The sequence below is a fragment of the Echinops telfairi genome, unplaced genomic scaffold, assembly GCF_000313985.2.
Source record: "Echinops telfairi isolate 266 unplaced genomic scaffold, ASM31398v2 ScPeMD7_7400;HRSCAF=8409, whole genome shotgun sequence".
Lineage (NCBI taxonomy): Eukaryota > Metazoa > Chordata > Mammalia > Afrosoricida > Tenrecidae > Echinops > Echinops telfairi.
The window spans coordinates 40,658,218-40,667,068 of record NW_022111300.1 but is presented as its reverse complement, the minus strand read 5'-3'; the positions used below and the strand labels follow the sequence as shown (position 1 = coordinate 40,667,068).

The 8,851-nt window shown below is 40.7% G+C and overlaps 1 protein-coding gene across 3 annotated transcripts in view; it reads right to left on the bottom strand.

Moving 5' to 3' along the window:
• Nucleotides 1-6,300: 6,300 nt before the first annotated feature.
• The window catches only part of CUNH18orf54 (chromosome unknown C18orf54 homolog), a 27,687-nt gene continuing 25,136 nt past the window's right edge, over nt 6,301-8,851 (bottom strand). For all 3 annotated transcript variants that reach the window (XM_045296167.1, XM_045296168.1, XM_013004785.2), the window contains one exon: nt 6,301-8,035. The gene's annotated coding sequence lies outside the window, so the exon portion shown is untranslated. The remainder of the gene's footprint in view (nt 8,036-8,851) is intronic.

Genomic DNA, 8,851 nt, shown 5'->3' with positions numbered 1-8,851 from the left:
TTCAGTGAAAGCTCTGGTTTTTATTCATTCTGATTGAGCCATTCACTCTTTGGTCTATTGATACAGTGACAAACAAAGTAGCGATATCAAAAAGTTTAATGAGGCTTGAGTCTTATTGAAGTTACCCTAAAGAATAGGTGGTTATAAATAACTCAACGCTCACCCCCTAAAAACCAAAGCAAACTCACTGCCATTGACTCAGTGACCCGATGGGACAGAATAGAATCGCCCCTGTGGGTTTCTGAGGCTGTCCATCTCTGTGGGGGGCAGACAGCCTCATCTCTCCCCCGCAGAGCTGAGGGTCGGCTCCAACTGGTGACTTGCTCTTAGCAGCCCACTACACTTCATCCACGATAGCGCCGGGGCTCCTCATGAGCATCTCAAGGTGGTCCGTGGCGGTGAAAGCACAGAGGGTAGGTGTCAATGTTTAAGGAAGCTTGATGTGGAAACATTGTCAGGTGGGGGTGAGACCTGGATAAGTCGGAAGGAGGAAAATCAGACGTCTGCTAACCCATTCCATCTTGAGCTTAATGTTTTTTCAAAACCCTCTCTCCTCTCCTTCCCTCCCATCTCCTCTCTCACTTCTGACTCACAGTGACACTATCTACAAGAGATCGAGTAGTTATCAGGTAGGAATATAAAGCTTCTAGTCACCTTGAAAGGAGCCCTGGTGGTACAGCAGTTACAAGTTGGGCTGCCATCAGTATGGTGGGAGGTCCGAAACCACGCGCAGCTCCGTGAGAGAAAGACTAGACGTTCTACTCCCGTCAGCAGTTACAATCTCAGAAACCCATGAGGGCTAGCTGTCAGCATTGACTCCATGGCAGTGAATGTGGCTTGTTTGGGTTGTTTGTTTGTAGTCACCCGGGAACAATTAAACACAATCTGTCACTTCAAAAGTATTATTCAAGCTTGTCTTTCCCCTTTGTACCTCTTTCTGCCTTTCCCTCCATTCTATCCCACACTGCCTCTTGTCCTCCCTGACTTGAAACAGGAAAGGTTCCGAGTAGATAGATGACAGGTAGGTAGTGGCTACTCTTTTAAACTTGCTTTGTTTATGAACAAGATCTGGAGGATGAGATGTAACCAGGAAGATTCCCTTGAACTTCCCCTCACAGCTCACAATGCCAACCTCCATCCTGCTGAAGATTCAGAGCCAACCATCAGTCTACATACTCAAGAGCTGACCCTTTGCACTGGCAAAGGCTCAAACACCCTTCCTTCATGTATGCCAAGGACAACCTGGCACAATGCAAGTTCATTAGCGATACAATATTTGGGCCAGCATCGCACCTTCAGTCTAAAGAAAACATCTGTTTTTTCAGATTGGTGAGAGATGCTGTACCCTCCTCAAAACAAAATAAGCAAATCACTCATCCATCGATGTGGGATGAGAATTTCTCCACCTATTCCAGGCCAGCCTCAAGAGATGTGACTGGACAGTGAATGGCAGAAGCAGAGCTCAGGGCCCAATCAAGGCATAGTCCAATCAAGTAGTAAGCCCACCACGCATTTTCTTGATCTTGTTACTACCGAAGTGAACAATGTCCTCCAGCAGACACTTTTACCCAGCCCTTATGGACGCTGACCTTAAGGATTGTTTCTATACACTGTTCATAAAGATGCAGGAAGCTGAATGGCAACAAGCCACATAAGCAGCTGAAATTCTGAACCAGATTGGTACACATCTGTTTACAGGAACTGTAGCTCTCTGCCAGGCACGGTGCTCAACGTGGGGCAAGCACCAAGTCTAACCCTCACAGCTGTGTGAAGTGGGTAGTGTGCGTCAGCTCACAATGAAAATGACTTGTTTCCATTCTACATCATCCTAAAAATCCTGAGTCAGAATGTGTCACTGTCTTTTCGGCACAGACACAACAAAGAGAACTACAGGAATATGGGAAATATTGCTACATTTTGCTCATTTTTAATACGGATTGGTTTTGACATACTGTTTTTCAATCCAATTTTGCATGCTTCCCCCAGATTCCTCTGAAACAATTGTTTAATACTGGAATCGTTTCAAAGGGTGCTGGATGACTAGTTTGTCAGGGGCATGAGTGTGTTCTTGTCAGCAGCCATCAGTGCTTCTGGGTCGCTTCTCTGAAGGGACTTCTTTTGTGTCCATTTGTCTGCTTTTTGTGTTCTCATCCAGAACACAAGTAAACAGTTTAATCAATCAAAGAATTCCTATTGCTGACATCTAAGACAAGTCTTCTAAAAATAGTTATATACTCAAATTCTGAGAATTAATGTTACTAAAATAATAGAAACCATAGTATAAGTAGCTCTATACTGTGGGAAACAGGACTGGGAAGAGAGTGTATGTGGCCAAATTCTTTATTTTCATAATTGAAGAAGACTGGGAGGCCAGAATTCTGGGTGAAGGCCTTCACATTTGTGAATTGGAGAGGAGTCCCAGTCTCATGCTCCTAACTAAAACTCATCCCCACAACATCCTCCCATAATAGTTACCTGAACGTCACCTCTTACAAGACCATGGCTGATCACTATACGGCAGGGGGTTTTATCTATAGGTGCAGACCTGGTTCTTTTGTTCTCCCTGCTTAAGGGGCAGTCAGAGCCCCTCTGCCTGCCCCCAACGGTAATGTTAGATTTCTCTCCCAATGAGTTCAGGGACCTCTAGGGTTGAGAGACTGCCCACCTTGCCATGTATGTAATTAAGGAGGTCTACATGTCCTGAGAAGATATAAGCCTGTAAAAGACTATACTAGCTTTCCCAGACCTGGTTCCTGTGACCATGGAGCTGAGCGCCCCAAAACTTCTGTCTGCCTCTTAGTTTCTTCCCTTCAGTTACACAACCATCCTCAGGACCCATCCAGATGTGGGCTGGATCCCACACTATCCCTCTGAACAAAATTAAACTGGCCTGCCTACTAGCTTTATCCTCTTTTTTTTTTTTTTTAAATTACTATGTGACAATGTTATTGCTATGGTCAGAAATGGCCACAGGAAAGAATGGAAACGGTTTTGGTATCTGGATAAAAGAAAAAAAGTTCTACTTGACTATAAATACCAATCAATCTAACCAATCCCGTAGCCATCCTGACCCATAGTAATGCAATGGGGCATAGTAAAACCAAGGGCTCCAGAGGGTTTTCAAGGCTGGAAATCTTCATGGAGGCAGACTGCCTCATCTTTCTCCAGTAGAGCAGTTTGAACCACTGACCCTTTAGTTCACAATTCAATTCATAACCAACTATGTGACCAGAGCTCCTTAAAATCAAAATTATAATATTCATTTAGAAAACATGAAAAATATTGGTCCTTTCCCTTTGCCTCACATAAAATGCTTTCAACTGAACATACCGAATGTCTGATGGGTCCCTGTGTTAGGGTTTATGTGCCCCCTTTCCAAAATGTGTAAACTCTAACCTCCAGAAACAATCAATGTATGTGACCTTGTTTGTAAATAAAATCTTCGAAGATTTTCTTAGCACAGTATTGTGGAGTGGTTGTGTGCTCATAAAGGGGGGTCCTTATGAAGGACGATGAGACACAGTGGCAGACAGGAAGGAGGGCGTGAGCATGTGAAGCCAGACAGGAGTTATGCTGCAAGCCAAGAAACCCCTGGGATTTTCCTCTAGAGACCTCAGCGACAGCATGGCCCTAGTGAATGAATTTGGATTTTCAGTCTCCAGAACAGAGAGAACAATTTTTGTTGTCGCCCACGTTTACTTAGGTCGCCCTAGCAAAGTATACAGCCCAAAGTCACTCTCTGACTCATTTATTCAGAGGAAATCTTTATAGCACTTCAGATGTAATTTAGTTCAGTGTGGCTCTTCCAGCGCTTTCTAACACAAACACTAGCCTGTACACTTGTGATTGCAACCCCACTTTGGAGCACTTGTCTGCTATACTGTCCAGACAGGACCAAGGTGGGAAATATTTTGAGTCCCCACATACTAGAGCATATGAGTCAAGTTCTCACCCTGTTTCCTGCGGGGTATGGTCTGCAGAAGGCAAAATCCACGCCTCCAAAGTCATTCTTTTTGTGATCTCCCGTCCTGAGGACACACAGAAGCAAGGAGACCTGCTTAGACTTCAGACACTTTCTCTTCTCATTCTGGATCCTTGTGACTTGAGTTGAAGACGATTGCCCAAGTTAATTTCACCAACCTCTGCAGTGTTTTAGCTGAGCACTATCCTCCAAACGGGATTTCTGAATTTTAGGTTTGGGACTTACCAATACCCACCTCATAAGCATTTACCTTACTGGTTTGTGAGCTGTGTTTGACCACTGAATGATCGGATCCAGCAAAGCAGCAGAGCATTTGCTGCCTTAGTCGGGATGACTGGAGGTATGCCTGACTTCAGCCTCATCAGCATAGGCCTCGTGAAGATGATGCCAATACTGGCGATTTTCCTTCCTCTTTGTGTAAATGGAAATGGTCAGATGTGGCACCGTGTCTTTTCTTTTTTACAGTTGGCGTCAGAGTGGGCTTCATCACAAGGCTCCAAACACATGGGAAACATGGGTCTTTTGCAAGAGGAATACCGAAGGACATGAAAAGTTAAACTTTTGAATCTTAGATGGCTACTTTGTTATCTGTGATTACTGAAGCAGTGTGAGATATCCTGCAGCTGAGGAGAAAAGCTACTTCTGGAGTAGTCTGGGATAAGTCAACCAAGATGACTAATAAAGGGGGGTCAGAGTTTACACTATCTACCCTGCCAGAGGCACAGCCCAGGGATGGAGAACATTAAATGTGGGCATTTTAAAAAGGCTGACGGGTTAGGTGGTTCTCTAATTACACTATGGCTATTGAATGTTTCTCCTACCTGGAATTGTACAATAGGCCTCTTGTGTGATGGAGATCAATATGGTTACCATGATTACAGAGAGCTTGTAAGCCACAATTAGCTTATACTTGATTGGATATGGGAAACAAAGTGAAGGAATTTCCCAGGACTAGGCTTTATTTGATGGCAGAGTTTGGGGCTTAAGTGGAAATCTGAGGCCCACCCAGAACTGCTGAGACACCAGAAGACTTACATTTGAAGGATAAACTTGCAAAAAGGCAGTGGGTGGGAGTGGGCAGATTGCTTGGCTTTTTAAATTTTGAGCAAGCAGTTTGCCATTGGATGCATTTATGAAGAACAAGTTTGTGTCCATTGGAGAGAACTCCCGTCTAGACCTTCAAGACAAAGGCAGCCTGGTATGGCTCCTGTGGCAACCACCTGGGTCTCCTTGTGGAGTAGAAGTGGGCGAGAAGCAGCAATGAAGAGACAGACTGATGTTGGACATGTCCCATTGGCAACCATTCACCTAGTCTGGAGGCCAGGATTAAGAAAGGAGAGGAAGGGCTGAGGGAACTGTATGTACTCCTAAGCCTATGGGCACTGACCTAATTCTTGAGTACTACAGCCGAGTGTGAGAAAGGAGCGTTGGTCTGAAGTGCATGCAGGGGGGTGTGGACCGCCAAACTTGCAAATGGTACCTACTAATTGACCAAGCTTGGAAGGCTAAGGCTGAAATGATTAGAATCTAACCACTTGCCAATGTGAGCTAGTGTAAACTGCTGAAATTCCTTGGCTTTCTCTGGACAAGCCTCTATGGATGACTATCCCCAACGTTCCCATATGAATAGATCCTTCAAATCAAAGAAGTATGTCTCTCTCTTCAGGGTTGACAGGGATGGGCAATTTAGAAATTGGAAATCTAAAATTGGGAAAGATAAATGCAGGTAGCATTTGTCTTACAAGCTTTCTTAAGCATGCTTACAGTAAAATTATTGTGTGAAAATGACAACTGGTAAAAGAGCCAAGGAGCAGCCCAGATTACAGTGAATTATTTTAATACGACTTTTCCGGTCACAGTCTTTCTAATTTCCACCAAATGACTTTTTCCTTTTTGTAAGAAGGTGGGAGAGAAGATTATATGATTCAACTAAACTCCAGCCTTGGGGCGAGAACTCTCCTACTTTGTCCTTCTTTGGATAAAATACCATGTAGAATCCCTATACCTTATATTTTTCATCATGGTTTGAAACTTTTTAAATTTAAGCTTTCCTTTTAAAGTTACCCTGGGATTCCTGTCTCTAGATTAGACCAGTGTGATATGATTCCCATCAGGTCAGGCAAGACAATATAAAATCAGCCACCAGCTTACTTCTAAATTTACAAAACTGATTGTGCACCTAATAAAATGCAAAACATTCAAAAAATCTTAGTTTTGAAGGTTCAAGAAGTCAGAAAACATAAGAGTTAAATCATCTAAAACACCTTTAAATTTGCAGATCCTATTTGATTAACAGAAACAACAGCAGCAACACCACATAACTCTCCAAATAGGTTTAATTTACCTCGTTTTAAAAAGGATTTGCAGAACAGCATATATAAAGGTACAATGTTAGGCTTTTGTTTTATTCTCTCTTTGTCCAAAAAAAGGTAAATGAAGTTATTTACAGATAGATATAAAACCATGTGGTCTTTTTTATCTTGATCTTACATTTTACAAAAACAAGGTATAGAATTAGCAAGCAACACTATTCAAAATATATTTTTCTTGGCTATGAATCAAGGAAAGAAAACCAACCAGAAATAGTTATTTCATATTTTTGAGATAAAATGTATTCCCCTCAGGATACAATGTGATGTATGAAGCAGTAGCTGTAAAATAAAACAAGAAATACAAAATGAAGCTAGAGAATAATGGAAGAAAAAGGGAAAGCCTTTATGTAACACAAAGTGTTACAATATTTAGAAAAGGAAATGTAAGACTTTCACAGAGCTTTAGAGAAATGGCTGAGTAAGCTTTAAATATGCAAAAAAATTAGTATTTCAAACAAAAAGTAAAGTACATGAAGGTGAGAAAACGGAAAATTTTGGAAAACGAGTATAAGCAGAGTGGTGGTGTATAGCAGTATCTTACAAAAACCAGGCAGTCTGGCTTCAGTGTAAAAAATTCAGAGAAGGGGTGAATGTTTAAGGTCAAAATAGGCATTAGGAAGCAAATATACAAGTCTTGATTTAGGGGTGAGGTGCAAAGAAGATATTGCATTTGTGAAGCTGAAGGGTCTGGACTAGGGTTACATAGATGCAGGAACTGGGAAGGTGAAATATGCCAAGTTTTGGAGTTGTTTTCCCCTTCATCCAGGTAAAGAATGTGTTAGTTACAGGTGAGATATTAAAATGATAAATAATAAATTAAAAAAAAGAAACCTAAAAAGACAGGGAGGGAAAATAAGGCAGTAGCAGCAGCAGGGGGATGTGAGAAAAGAATAAATTCAGATATTAAAGGAAAAATATCTACCATGATAACCTACTAAACAATGTGTCCAGGTTTAGGCCTAAGCTTACACAAGTCTTTGTATGTCAGGCATTGCAACCTAAAACAGCACATGATCACATGTGAAACATCCAGTCTGTACAAGAATCAGAGGGATACACCATCTTTCACATTTAAAGGAACTTTAGTTGGTCAGAAATTGATAACCAACGTTAGTGACTTTTTGCTTCTTTTGTCTCCTTTCATGCTGCCTGCCTTTGGCAAGTTTACTTCTTGACAGCACTTCCACTAAGTGGGTGTTGAGATATAGAGAGGAAGGTGACACAAGAAAATGAAACAATATTTAAACCCAGATGTATGATCTCATGAATTTAGAACACAGGAAAAAGGAAATTCCTCGTGATTTATCTTCAAGCAATAGCTTGGTATAACTATATATTTTTAATACATTATCATAAATCATTACATGTAAAATAACATGAAACACCCCCCCCCCCACCATTTATGTTCACAGGGAATAGCACAAATAAGCTAAACAATTTAGTCAGAATTCTCTGTGATGCTAAAATGAACTGTCAGAAAAAAACTGAAAGCAGAGTTCTTAATAATAAAGACGATCCATCAGGGTCTTCGGTCTTCATGTTATCAGTGCCATATTTATCCCTTGATCTCAGACAGTTTCTAGAATTTGGCTTTTCTGTTTTATTTTTTTCATACTCAATAAATTTTTGAAAATTCTCATTAAAATATCTTCTTTTTTTCTACTTACATTAATCAATAAACCTAAAAAGTGAAAGCAAAGGATTGATAAATTTGGTTCACAATACAAGTTTTGAAATCTAGTTTCACTGTCTACTTTAGTTCATATAACTTGGCAGTCTATACTTTTGTTCCTTTCTCCCTCGAAAACCTCAAACAATTCTGAAATAGTAAATATCAAGAATTTTTTGAGTACTTGTAATTTAGATATTTTATTTTCTTAGTTGACTCTCCACACTATATATTTCTTATAAGAAATTTAGAATTAGTCCTTTAGATAACATTAATTTCCTTTTTAGACAGCTACACATTTTCAGATTTAAAACAGAAGAAACTTTAGTACTTCTTTAGCAGATAAAATCAATCACATTTCTTATAGTACTATAATACAATTTTAGAACTAGCTAATTTTATTAAATATTGGGGAGATATTCTTAGAAATGAGAGCAACAAGTGCTATTCAGAGCCATTATAGCATAATTCCTTTGGAGATGCTTTCAGCCATTTTAAAAACAACAACAGTAAAGCCCAATGCCTGAGTCTAATCCAACCTCCTAACCACCCTCTAGAATGGAGTAGAACTGCCCCATCATAGGGTTTCGGAGGCCGAAATCTTTTTTTTTTTTTTTAACATTTTATTAGGGGTCATACAACTGTTATCCCAATCCATACACACATCAACTGTGCAAAGCGCATCCGTACATCATTCTCAAAACATTTTCTCTCCACTTAAACCCCTGACATTAGGTCCTCATTTTCCCCTCCCTCCCCGCTGCCCCCTCTCTCATGAGCCCTTGATAGTTTATAAATGGGTATTTTGTCATATCTTGCCCTGTCCGA